This window comes from Tenrec ecaudatus, unplaced genomic scaffold (genome assembly GCF_050624435.1).
Source record: "Tenrec ecaudatus isolate mTenEca1 unplaced genomic scaffold, mTenEca1.hap1 Scaffold_1846, whole genome shotgun sequence".
Classification (NCBI taxonomy): Eukaryota; Metazoa; Chordata; class Mammalia; order Afrosoricida; family Tenrecidae; genus Tenrec; species Tenrec ecaudatus.
Genome location: NW_027458118.1, coordinates 7501 through 20000, shown reverse-complemented (window position 1 = coordinate 20000; position 12500 = coordinate 7501).

Below are 12500 nucleotides of genomic sequence, written 5' to 3'. Positions count from 1 at the left end.
GGTCTGCGGTATAGGTAATGCGTCGTCGAGCCCTCCGAGGCCTCACGCTCACAACACGCGACTGTCCGCCGGTCAGCCTTGCCTGACAATCACCAGGACCCGCGCCGATCTCGCATCGGCCACACCACCCATCGCCACTCTCGCAAGGAGAGGCCGAGAGAGGACCGCAGCTGCCGCCGAGGGCTCCCAGAAAGTCGCGCACCCGGGTCCCTTCCCTCACAAACCAAATTCAGGGCCAGATCCGAGTTACTTTATAGCAGAAATTTGGGACCCCGCAAGGAACACGCGCGCAGACGCAAAAGGGCCACGGGTAAGATCTTTTAGAATCTTTTGAGCTCTTTGACCGCCCCCTGGCCGGGCCTTCTCAACCCGACGGGGGCAGCACTAAATGACATCTACGCGCACTTTACACGTCCAAGCAAGGGCACACACAAGCCCCGGAAAGGGTTAAGAGCCCCCCCTTACGAGGAGGGGCTACCGCACTCTAAGGCGGCCCCTTATCGGGGACACATCTCTTCGCGGGGCTCCCCACAACCGCGACGACGCGACGGGAGCCCCAAACGGGGTTTTTGCGACTTCCCACGAGACACCGGGCAGACACAGCATGCGACCTCCCAGCCCGCTCTCGCAAGCACTCCCATGACGGGGGAGATCTCACATGTGTCCAGGGTTAAAGGCGAGATGACACGGCTTCCCAGAGAGCGCTGGGACACACGGCAGAGAGGGCAACGCCTCCGGCGAGACGCACCCAACCCCCCACGGGGTTCGACACACCGTCTCGACCCCCCCAGAGTGCTTCCGGCTCCAAGAGAACCGGCACAGCACGCACCCAACGGCACCAGGGCGGTGGTGGGCCAGAGGGGTAAACGACCAGATACGGGAACGACACCGCGGCTCGGCCTCAGGCACCTGAAGGGACAACCTGGAGCGCTCCAGGGGCACCGGCAAAGGGCCGATCCAAGCACAACCCCGTGCGGACCTCGGCAGGTGCACGGTGAAGGAGGAGGGAAAGACCATCCCCGCCACGGGGAAGACCCATCGCCAAGCAAACGAGCGCGGGATGGCCGCTCGGGCCGACAGACCCACGCACGCCCAGCAAGCCCACGCCGTGAGGCAAGAGGAGCGAGCGTGCGAGGGCGAACCGGATTCCGCACCCCTGCCTCCCCCACGCACCGACAAGCGAGTGGTGGGAGAAGAGGCTAGGGGCCCGCGGACAGAGCGAGAGGAGCGGTCCCATTCGCCATGAATGTCCGTCCCTCGTCTGGCGCGGCTTAGGTCCGGCTCGGGAGAGCGCGACAGCACCACATCGATCGGGGTTGCGTTCAAAAGCCAAGTCACTCGAGAGAGAGACCGAGAGGAAAAAAAAATACCCAGTCGGGTGCTGGGGGAGGTCAGGGAAGGAAAAAGGCCCGGTTTCTGCCTCCGCCAGACCCACACCCAGGGCCACTGAAGGACAGCCGCCAAAAGGACACGGAAAGTGCCTGACACGGGAGACGGAGCCCATGGGGCGTGGAAGGCGCTCCGCTAAGCGTTGGCACGGCTGCCCGGGATGCCTGCAGCGGGCAGAGAGCGCGGGGAGCACAGAAGACCCATCCCCGCCAACCTCTCTGTGGGTCCCGCCACCCTCAAGAGCACTGGAGGCCAGAGGAGCACAGCAACCACAGGGTCGGGACACAGCTGGACTCGCGAGAGCCGGCGCACAGGCCTCAAAGCGGGCGACTCACGCGGGATCGAAGGGACCGCGCGCCACAGGCCATCGGTAACCCAAAGGCGACCCAGGGAACCAACGCACACGTCCAGAGCATCAAACCGACCTCTTCAGTGAGCGCCACTGAAGATGAGCGTGTCAGCACCTACCTGGTGGCCCAAAATGACCGAGTTCAGCGAAAGAAATACCACGCCAGGAGACGGGGTGGTGGCTTCTCCCCACGGGGCACCCCCCGGAACCACGTTTCGGCCAAAGGCCTGCCACAGTGACCCCATAGCACTCACTCCTGGAGGTCCTAGGGCCCTCTGGTCAACCTCCTGAGAATCGAGTGGGGGGGGGGAAGAGGGGCAGCGTGCCCTCGCGCGACGCAGGTGCCGCACACCGGAGGTCCCGCACATCGGCGCGGCCGGCCACCGATGTGGAAGCCTATGTGAGGAACTTGGACATTTTTCTTAGGCTCCGCCCGAGGAGCCAGGGGACTCGGGAGTCGCCGAGGAGCGAACCGCCACTCGCCGGGTGACCGCGAGCCACCAAGGCCGGTCCCTGGACCCAGAGTGGGGACTTGAGAAACCCTCAAGCGCCGCCTGCCATGTTGCCGGGCGGGCCGTGTCCAGGCCCGGGTAGTAAACACCGAATTTCCGTGCGACTGAGCCACCAGGGCCGTTCCACGGGCCACAAGTGGGTTCCTGGAAAAATTCAAGCACCGCTTCGGGCGGTCCGGCCTCCGGACGGGTGGGTGAGTGAGTGAGTTTCGGGCGGCTGAGCGCCCTGTGCTGGTCGACCAAGTGCTGACCGACAAACACCAGTGACAGAGGCGGCAGTGAAGCCCGCCAACCCGTAAGGCTGCAGGTACAAGCTCGGGTCACCGCTCCCGGGCCGGCGCTCTGTCACCGCCGGGACGACACAAGTGACACCGCCGGCGTCCTGGAACTCTGGGGCCGGCGACACAGGCCGCTCCGGTCCCATCGCGTTGGCGACAGAGCTCCGGAGAGAAAGTGAAAGTGACCGCTAGGTGGCGGACGACAACCGGCAGGAAGCGCGGCGGGACGAATGTGCGTCGCTAGCCGGCAAGAGCGCGTCGTCGGCCGGACAGTCGCCTAACTTAGACCCGGCCCGCCGCCGCAGCGGCCGCCGCCGCCGGCGTCCTGGAACTCGGGGGCCGGCGGCGACACAGGCCGCTCCGGTCCCTTCGCGTTGGCGACAGAGCTCCGGAGAGAAAGTGAAAGTGAACGCTAGGTGGCGGACGACAACCGGCAGGAAGCGCGGCGGCGGGACGAATGTGCGTCTCTAGCCGGCAAGAGCGCGTCGTCGGCCGGACAGTCGCCTAACTTAGACCCGGCCCGCCGCCGCCGCCGCCGCCGCCGCCGCCGCCGCCGCCGCCGCCGCCGCCGCCGCGCTACACACACACACACACACACACACACACACACACACACACACACACACACACACACACACACACACACGTACGTGTTTGTTTGTTTTTTTAAACAAACAAAAGTACATTCAACATTCTATAAAAGGTCCGAGGAAGTCAGTCCTCACACAAAAGTCCATTGAGCCCTTGGGGAAGTGAGCAGAAAATGAGCCGACATGTGGAAGACCCCTGACGGACAAGAGCAGATCCAAGTCAAATGGAAAGCCATCTCTTCCATCCATCCATCCATCCATCCATCCATCCATCCATCCATCCATCCATTGTGTCAAGCACACTTGCTTTCTGCTTGAGCCCTGGGTATCAGCTCCTCATTTTGCCCCCTCACTCCCTGGTCCCTCTTCCCTCATGAACCCTTGATAATTTATAAATGATTAGTATTTTGTCATCTCTTGCACTGTCCAATGTCTCCCTTCGCCCACTTTTCTGTTGTCCATCCCCTCAGGGAGGAGGTTGTTATGTAGATCCTCGTCCATCGGTTCCCCCTTTTCACCCCCACCCTCCCTCCATCCTCCAGTTGTTATCGTCACTGATCCCGAAGTGATCATCTCTCCTGGATTCCCGGAAAGCCATCTGAAAGGAGATTCAGTCGACAATGGTGATTTCATCTGCCTGTAAAAATAGACATACGTCTGGCTCTCGAATACCTTTAAAAGTGTTTTTAGGGAGTAGGGAGTTATGAGACCGGCTCTTTACGTCTCAAAAATTTGCCTGCCGGAGAGACACAGGAAAGAAAGTTGTTGTGATTGCAGAATGCTCTGTTGTGTCTAGTCTAGTCTAGTCTAGTATTGCCACGATTAGAAAATCATCATCATCATCATCATCATCATCATCATCATCATCATCATCATCATCATCATGAAAGCTACAGGGAAGAAGAGAATGCTGTAGAATCAAATGGGATGACCATTGTCGTCCTATTATTCTGAGTAGGATAGGATGGTGGTATTGTTGGTATGACATGCGGCTGAAATGCAAGTTTAAATGGTTTAAAAGCAAAACAAAACAAAACACCTGATCTTCCCCCCCTACAACCAACCAACCAAAAAGTTTGGGTAAGAATTGGATTGCATTGCGGGGGTGGCAGGTGATGGGTGGGCGTGTGGGTGTTAGGTGGGATAAGGAGAACTCAGGTAGGATAGTCCTCAGTGGCTGCTCTGAATGGAAATCGATCATCACTCCTCAAGGAAGGGCTAACACACACACACACACACACACACACACACACACACACACGGTGGTCATGCATCATCTCCTGACTGCTTGGGGTCAGTCAGAGGTTCCTGGAGCCACATTGTAAGCTCTTCTTCGGATGGTTTCCCCCACCCCACCCCACCCCCTGCAACTGTGATCTCCCTGGAGAGGAAACCTGCCGCCGCCACTGCCAGCCAGTCATGATGGGTTTGGTGGCAGTTCTGTCCCCTTGAGAAGAATTGTAGCCCCGGTTGGTTTCCAAGACAGTCCAAAAAGCCACACACTCCAATCAATCAAATGAGCTTTTAGTGAAAGCCAGCGGGTGAATGGGCAACCCGGGAGGAGTCAGTGGGTCCGGAGAGCACAGCAGAACACACTCAGCTTTTTAGCCACCATCAAACCACCAGCAGGGTGATCAATCGTTGACACACGCAGTTCAGTTCCTCGAAGTGGGAACGTTTGGGGGAGAATTCCCAATGTTTGCAGTCCTCAGGCTGAGGTGTCCCTAGCCACTGCTTATCTCAAAACTGCTTGGTCGGGCGGACCATGTGCGTGTGGGTCAAGCCTCAGCCAAAATGACAGAAGCCAAATTCAGCAGGTTATTTATCAATTACTAAGGTGTTTCAGCCTGCCTGCACACACCCCCTGTACCCCCCACCCACCTCCAGCCATGGCCCATCAACCACTTAATCAATAAGTGGTTATTGATCTATACATTGGATTTTTGTTTGTTGGATTGGAGGGGGGGGGGTGTCTCTTTCTGTCCCAGCGTTAGTTACTTACAACATGTGGGCCCAATCAATGACCCCTCCGATTTCGGCAGAAAGACATGACAGGATCTATTAAAAGATGGAACGAGGACAAACGGGTGCATAAGCAAATGTGGCGAAGAAAGCTGATGGTGCCAGGCTATCAAAAGAGATAGTGTCTGGGGGTCTTAAAGGCTTGAAGGTGAACAAGTGGCCATCTAGCTCAGAAGCAACAAAGCCCACATGGAAGAATCACACCAGCCTGTGCGATCACAAGAGGACCTGATGCAAAGGGATTAAGTGGAGAGCAAATGCTTTGAAAATGATTAGGCCAAAGAATGTACAGATGTGCTTTATATAATTATGTATGTATATGTATGGATTGTGATAAGAGTTGTATGAGCCCCTAATAAAATGTTTTAAAAAGAAAAATACAAAAGTATGTAGGACAACAGGAAAGTGGGTGAAGGGAGACGCCTGACAGTATCAGAGATGACAAAATAATAATAATTTATAAATTATCAAGGATTAATGAGGGAGGAGTATCAAGGAGGGAAGGGAACCATGAGGACCTGATACCAAGGGCTCAAGCAGAAACTAAATGTTTTGAGAATGATGATGGCAACAAACGAACAAATGTACTTGACATAATGGCTGGCTGGCTGGCTGGCTGGCTGGCTGGCTGGCTGGCTGGCTGGCTGGCTGGCTGGCTGGCTGGCTGGCTGGCTGGCTGGCTGGCTGGCTGGATTGTGATAAGTGGTATGGGACCCAACCATCCCGGTAGGAATGAAATCTCCTAGGGGCCTTCATGGGAGGACTTGTGTCTCGCAAATGCTGACATCCGCAGAAGGGGGAGTGTGTGTGTGTGGGGGGGGGAGGGGAGAATCCTCAGGGGTCCAGGGGAAACCTAAGACCTGCAGGCCTGCCGCCTAGCTCCCACCCAGCCACCCAGCAGCCCCAAGCCCGCCCCCTCACCCACCCACCCACCCACCCACCTGAAAAGGCTCCGAAGGAAGGAAGGCCGGCAGGCCGGGGCTTGATTAACATATGAAGCCAGCTCTTTTAGCATCTCAATCCCCTGGTCTCTGGCTAGAGAGCCACCGTTGGCCTCAGGGCGACCGGTTTTTCGGTTTTGTTTTTTTCATTCTGTTGTTCATCTTAGTTTGGACTTTGACCCTAACTCGGGCAAGTGACCTAGAGTTTGCTTGCGTGTGGGACGCCCAGGACGGGATGGGGAAGGGAGCGGCGATCGATCCAGAGGAGCCCGTCGGGAACTGCAACCCCCACCCACCCGCATGGTCACGGAAGAGGGAGGCCTGAGGGGTCCTCAGAATCGCGGCTGGGTCCTGCTGGCCCATCTAGCGGAGCTGGAGCTTCCAACTGCCAGCACTGGGACTCAGTCCAAAAGCGGCGGCTCCGATCCCAGAAAATAAACACACACACCGCCCTCGTGAATCTCTAGCAGTTGTCGTGATGAGACCAGGGGGCGCACCGCCCTATGAGCGGAGTGGATTGGGAACCAACCGAGTGCTTACAAGGGGTGAGGGAGAATTTGGCAAACATCCTAGGCACCCGGTATGTGTGTGTGCGCTTTGTTTGTTGGATGGCTAGTCAGGTGTAGGTAGGGTGTGTGTGTCCACCCCCCACCCCTGCAAGTCATTTGACCGGTCTCCTGTTTTTATTTTTTAAAGGGGGAAAAGCAAAAACTCAAGAATATAGGAATGGAATGGAAGAGGGGAAGAAAGAAACTCTTCTTCAAGAGGAGGAAAGGCCTGAGGCCTGACACTCGTCGGTCGTAGAAAGACTTGAGAGCTTTTTCATGAAAGTCAGGAAGAACGCAGGCAGGCAGGCAGCGAGTGACAGACGGTGGGACAGAGGGAGGGACTGATGGAAGGAGGCTGCCCAGTCTCTAGGCCCCTAGAAAACACACGTTTGAAAGGAAGGAAGCTAAAGAATATGGACAAAGGTGCCTGCGTGAGGAAGGAGGGAGAGTCCTCATCTGAGCACTAGCATTACAAGATGGAACGAGATCATCTCACCCCTGGGGCAAGGACAACAGCAAAGTGGGTGAAGGGAGACGTCCAACAGTGTAAGACATGACAAAATAATAGCCACGGAAGGCACGCTCAGGGACAGTGAGTGAAAGTCCAAGATCCATCCGTTTTTGAGTCTGCATGTGAGCGAAGTGGATTCAGTTGGAGCTTCCATTCTAGGTTGATGGTGGGAGAGAGACCTAAATCCATTCGAAGAAGTGGGTTCTGCCTGCCTCCATGGGTCCTTTTTGGCTTCTCACGGGAAGGCGGACTGATGGACAGGCGGGCAGAGTGTGTGTTTTTACACCGTGATTCACAAACACACACACCCCACATAACACACCACCACCAACCTGCCTCCCTCCCTCTCTCAGCCAGGGGAGGAGCAATCTGTCCTGTCTTCAGGAACTTCAAATCCCTGAAGGAAAAGAGCAAGAGCGTGGTGTGTGTGCGTGTGCGTGTGCGTGTGCGCACAGTACCAGGGCCACCAGGTCAAGTTTCAGGAGTGCCTTGAACCACGCTTTAGTCAATGCAATCGTGCAGCCGCAGCAGCAGCAGAGCCACCACCTCTGCCCGCCCCAAACCTACTAACTCACCAGCCCTGGTGCCCTCTGTTTGAAGCAGATCAATCCCTTCAAACGGACAGAAGCATCACATTGTGTTTGTCACGCTTAGGTTTTATTATTCACTTCCTGCCATCGTGTATATGGGGATAAGGGGCTGAAGGTTCAAACATACGCCCTCCCTTCCCACCCTCCTCTCGCCACGCAGACCCTCTTCCTTTGTGAAGAGAAGTGATGGAGGGATGGATGGATGGAGGGATGGAGGGAGACAGAGAGGGAGGGGGGAGAGACAGACAGACACACACACAGAGACAGAAACTTCACGCAGGAGAGCCTTCTCTAGGCTCTCAGAGGAAAGGATCGGAGTGATTGAGAGTAGGAGGGGGAGCGGTGCGGTGGTCGGCCCACCGGTAGCGCCACAGCGCGCATGCGCGCGTGGCCGAAGGCTCGCTCGGACCGGGGAAACGCCCGACGATTCCCCCTAGCGGCAACGAGGAAGAAGACAAGATATCTTCTCCGAGGCTGCTGGTCTACCCACCTTCGCGTCCGGGGGCGGCGGCCCGAGTTTGCCGGGGGCGGCGGCCCGAGTTTGCCGGGCCGCCGCCCCCGGACGCTCCTCCACTCTTTCCTTCTCTTCTCTTCTCTTCTCTTCTCTTCTCTTCTCTTCTCCCTCGCCACTGGTCGACCCGAGCCGACCCAGGGACAGGGAGACAAGCGCGCCTCTTAGCCGGCAGGGAGAGACAGACGGGATGCGCACGGCTGGCTGGCTGGCCCGCCCGCGCGCCTGTCGGGCAGAGGGGACACCCACAGACGCAGCAGCACACACACACAGACAGACAGACGGACCCCCTCAACACGGCAGACTCAGCCAGGGACGCACACCGGGCCACCAGGTGAAGCGAGCGGGCGACAAGGGTCCAACCTTGTCGGGAACGCTCGACCCGGGCACGCGAGCGAGCAAGCGAGCGACACAAAAAAAACCTTGTGTGTGTCAAGGGCCGACTTTCACAATGACATCACAGCCACCGATCGTGCTGCCTCTGCCTGTCACCTAACTCCCCCTCATCGCTACCCTAACCTCCCCACCAACTAACTCCCACTCCCACTCACTTCTTTCCTACCCTACCTACCTATGTGCTACCTACCTCCCCAACAACTCTCACGCTCACTCACTCTCACTCTACCCTACCTATGCCCTAACTCACCTCCCCACCTAACTCCCACTCTCACTTACTCCTTTCTCACTTACTCCTTCCTTCCTTACCTACCTCCCCTATCCCCCACCCACCCACCCACCTACCTACCTACCACACACACACACACACACACACACACACACACAAAACGCGAAGTAATGTAACAGCTAATTTAGTCCCCAACGATGCAATGCACCCGGGGGACGGGGGTGGGGGGGCGCGGCTCAGCTTGAATCACTTCCATTAAATAGTTAACAGCCTGGAAATCCTTCCTCTTGCAACGGCTGCTCCGTCCAAGGTCAAGGAAGCAAGACTGCAGCAGAGTCTTCCAGAGAGCGATGCATTCCGTCCAGCCGGAGGCAGCAGGCAGCCAGCCAGCCAGCCAGCTAGCTGGGTCCCCCCACGCTTAGCCAGATCACCGAGCTCCAGCGACGTGTACCATCAACGCCAGCGGCACGGCAACGCACATCTGAAAGGGGGAGAAGAAAAAAAAAATCAAGCTTTAACGGCAGGATGCATGGGTCGGGCGCCCCCACACACAGGTTGTAGACATTAGCTCACAATTGGAGGCAGACAACTAGCTAAGGCAGTCACACAGTGGGGCAACACCGCCGGAGAGCGAGAGAGCCTGGGGCTTGCTGGCAGACGCATTTCTCTCTCTGCCCACCGGACCCAAACCACGACCTTATCACACTCCAACTCTTCTTAATATAAGGCCAGGTTTGGCACACACAGTAAGCCGGATCACACCGCCCAACATAGCACGCTCGCCACGCCTTCTATAAGTGAAAGGAAAACCTCTTCGCCACCTGAGCATGAACCCACCCCCTCCCGTGTGGGCCCCTCAATGAAAACCAAGGCGAGCAACAGAGACGGTGGCGGACGTGCCGCGCCTCCCCTCCCGCAAGTCACATCCACCCGCCTGTTCGACATCAGGGCTTCGCCCGCCCCCAACCTCTCTGCCTTCCTTGGAAACCTAATGAAAACGCCCCGCCCGCCCGGGCCACCTTGACGTAATTAATACAGACCTCGCTAATAGGCGCCGCTGAACTTTTCCCCTGCCTGGCCTGTGTTGGCCAGGCGTCCTTTGCAACACCCCCCAAGAATGTTCACCCCCGGTGGGGGGCGGGGGGAAGGACAGCCCCCTACAACGAACCCCCCGGGTTCCATAGGCTACATCGGACAGCAGGTGGGGGGGGGGGGGGGAGAGAGAGAGAGAGAGAGAGAGAGACATGGAAAATAACAGAGGCAGACACAGCTCAGGGGTATAAAGCTTGCTCACTCTCAGCTGCACCTGGTGGTCCCCCCCCCCTGCCCTAGATTCAACGGGGCAGCCTAACCTTGCTCACTCTAGAGTGGCCTCAACCTCTACCACTACCACCCTGATCGGAAGCGAGCGGGGCCCTTCCTCCCTCTGGTGGCACAAACAGTGGTGTCTGTCTGCTTGCTCTAGAAGGCTGACCACCCTGAGGGAGAGTAACCCAGAACCTACCTTGGGTGAATGACCTTTCAGTGGGATATGTATGCCTGGGGCGGGGGGAGAGACAAACTCGGGAGAAAGCTTGGCTTCCCACATTCCCCACCCACCAGGCTGACTTCTACAGGGGGGGGGAGGGGGGCAGGCTGTGGCCCTTAACCCACCTTTAGAAAAGCAGACGCCTTACAAGAATAGGAGGGAGGGAGGGGCTGCTGGGTTGGAGAAGCGGCCAAGTGGACTCCGAACTAGAACTAGACCTCTACAGTCAGGGTTGGAGTGCTCGCTAGCTCGCTCGCTCAAACAAGACCTCTCCGACCCCTTTGGCTCAAGGTAGCCGCTGGGGTCACAAAGACCCACGCCGGGGGAAGGCGCACAGCAGCGAGGATAGATATATTAGATATAGATAGATGGATAGATAGAGCACATGTGCAAGGGCAAGCCGAATTCTACACCGCAGCCAGGCCCTCTTCCTCTGTGAAGAGAGCTGGCGGATGGAGGGAGGGAGGGAGGGAGGGAGGGAGGGAGGGTTGAGAGAGACAGACTGACTGACACAGAAACCTCACACAGGAAGGAGGGCCTCCTCTAGGCGGGCCTCCTCTAGGCTCTCAGAGGAAAGAGCCACACACTCAGAAGCCATTCTCTCAATAATTACTTAACGCTCTTAGACGTTTTCGAATGCTCGGTTTATTCACTGCAGACACACATCACACCAGCCAAAAATAATCCAAAGGATAAAAGGACTGGAGCAAGCAAGCGTGATCATAAGTATGAGCATCATAACAGCGCTCTGCACACGTATCATTCTAGCATCATAGTCCCAACAAGCATTGCCTTCATCGGTGCGTTCACCCCGGGTAGAGTTGGAGAGAGCAGAGCAGGAGTTGATGTCTCCTTGGTTCCTAGCTCTCTAAAAAGTCAGTGCCTGTCTGTCTCTACCCAGGTTTCAACGGACAACTTGGCTGGTTCTTTGACGTATTCACTGTCCCAGTCAAGTCTCTCTCATGGGGTTTCTCCACACTTTTGCGGTGGCTCCTCCGACCAGCTGCTGATTCTTGGCGATGGTCCAACTTCTTGGCTGGGCCCTAATGCCACACGTTATTTCTTCTCTGAAGTGGAGTTTCTTGTGTTTGCTTCTTTGGAGGAGGCTCAACGTCTTGCAAGGAAGAGCAGGTGGCCATTTGCTGGTTCCGGAGCTCTCGTCAGCGCAGGATTCCTGCTCAGTAGCGTGACTGGCGTGCGTGATATAGTGAGTGAGTGAGTGAGTGAGTGAGTGAGTGAGTGAGTGAGTGAGTGAGTGAGTGAGTGAGTGAGTGAGTGTATCTCGATGAAGTAAATTGATGATGAAATCAATAGGAAAAAAAAAACACCTTGAGACAATCAGTGATCAGATGATGCATAAAAGAAAACCCGAAACTAACCTAAACGTGTGGGGAAATTGGGACCGAGAGGAGGAGGGAGCACTGGTCGCCCCTGCGCGCCCTAACGCGCATGTGCGCCAGACATGCGCACAAGCCAGGCAGGGTCTTTTTAATAAAATTATGAAATATGCTTGACACAATTGATGTATGGGTTGTGATAAGAGTTGTGCGAGCCCCTAATAAAACGATTTTTTTAAAAGAAGATACATTAAGACATACATGCCTTACCGCTTGACCAAAAGGACGGACGGGGCTACTGGTCGACCCACGTGTGTATCGACTCTGTCCCCCACCACCCTTTCCACACACACCACGCAGCGCCCACCTTCATGTCTGAATGAAGTCAAGGGATGCAATCAATAGGAAAACATCTCGAGACAGTGATAAGATGCCAAGAAGGAAATCCCGAACCGATCCGGGACATCAGATCAGACCAAGAGATGGAAAGGGGAACGCCGGTCGATCCTACGCAGTGTAATGCGCATGCGCCCATCTCCCGCCAGGACTCCTGGTCGACCCCCTCCCTCTAGCGACAAGATCTCCTCTCGGGTGAAATCAATTTTAAAATTTTTTAAATAATAAATAAATACACACACACACACACACACACACACACACACACACACACACACACACACACACACACCTTGAGACAATCAATAACCGGAGGGCGGAAAGAAAACCCGAAACCAACGTAAACGGGTGGGGAGATCGAGACCGCGAGGAA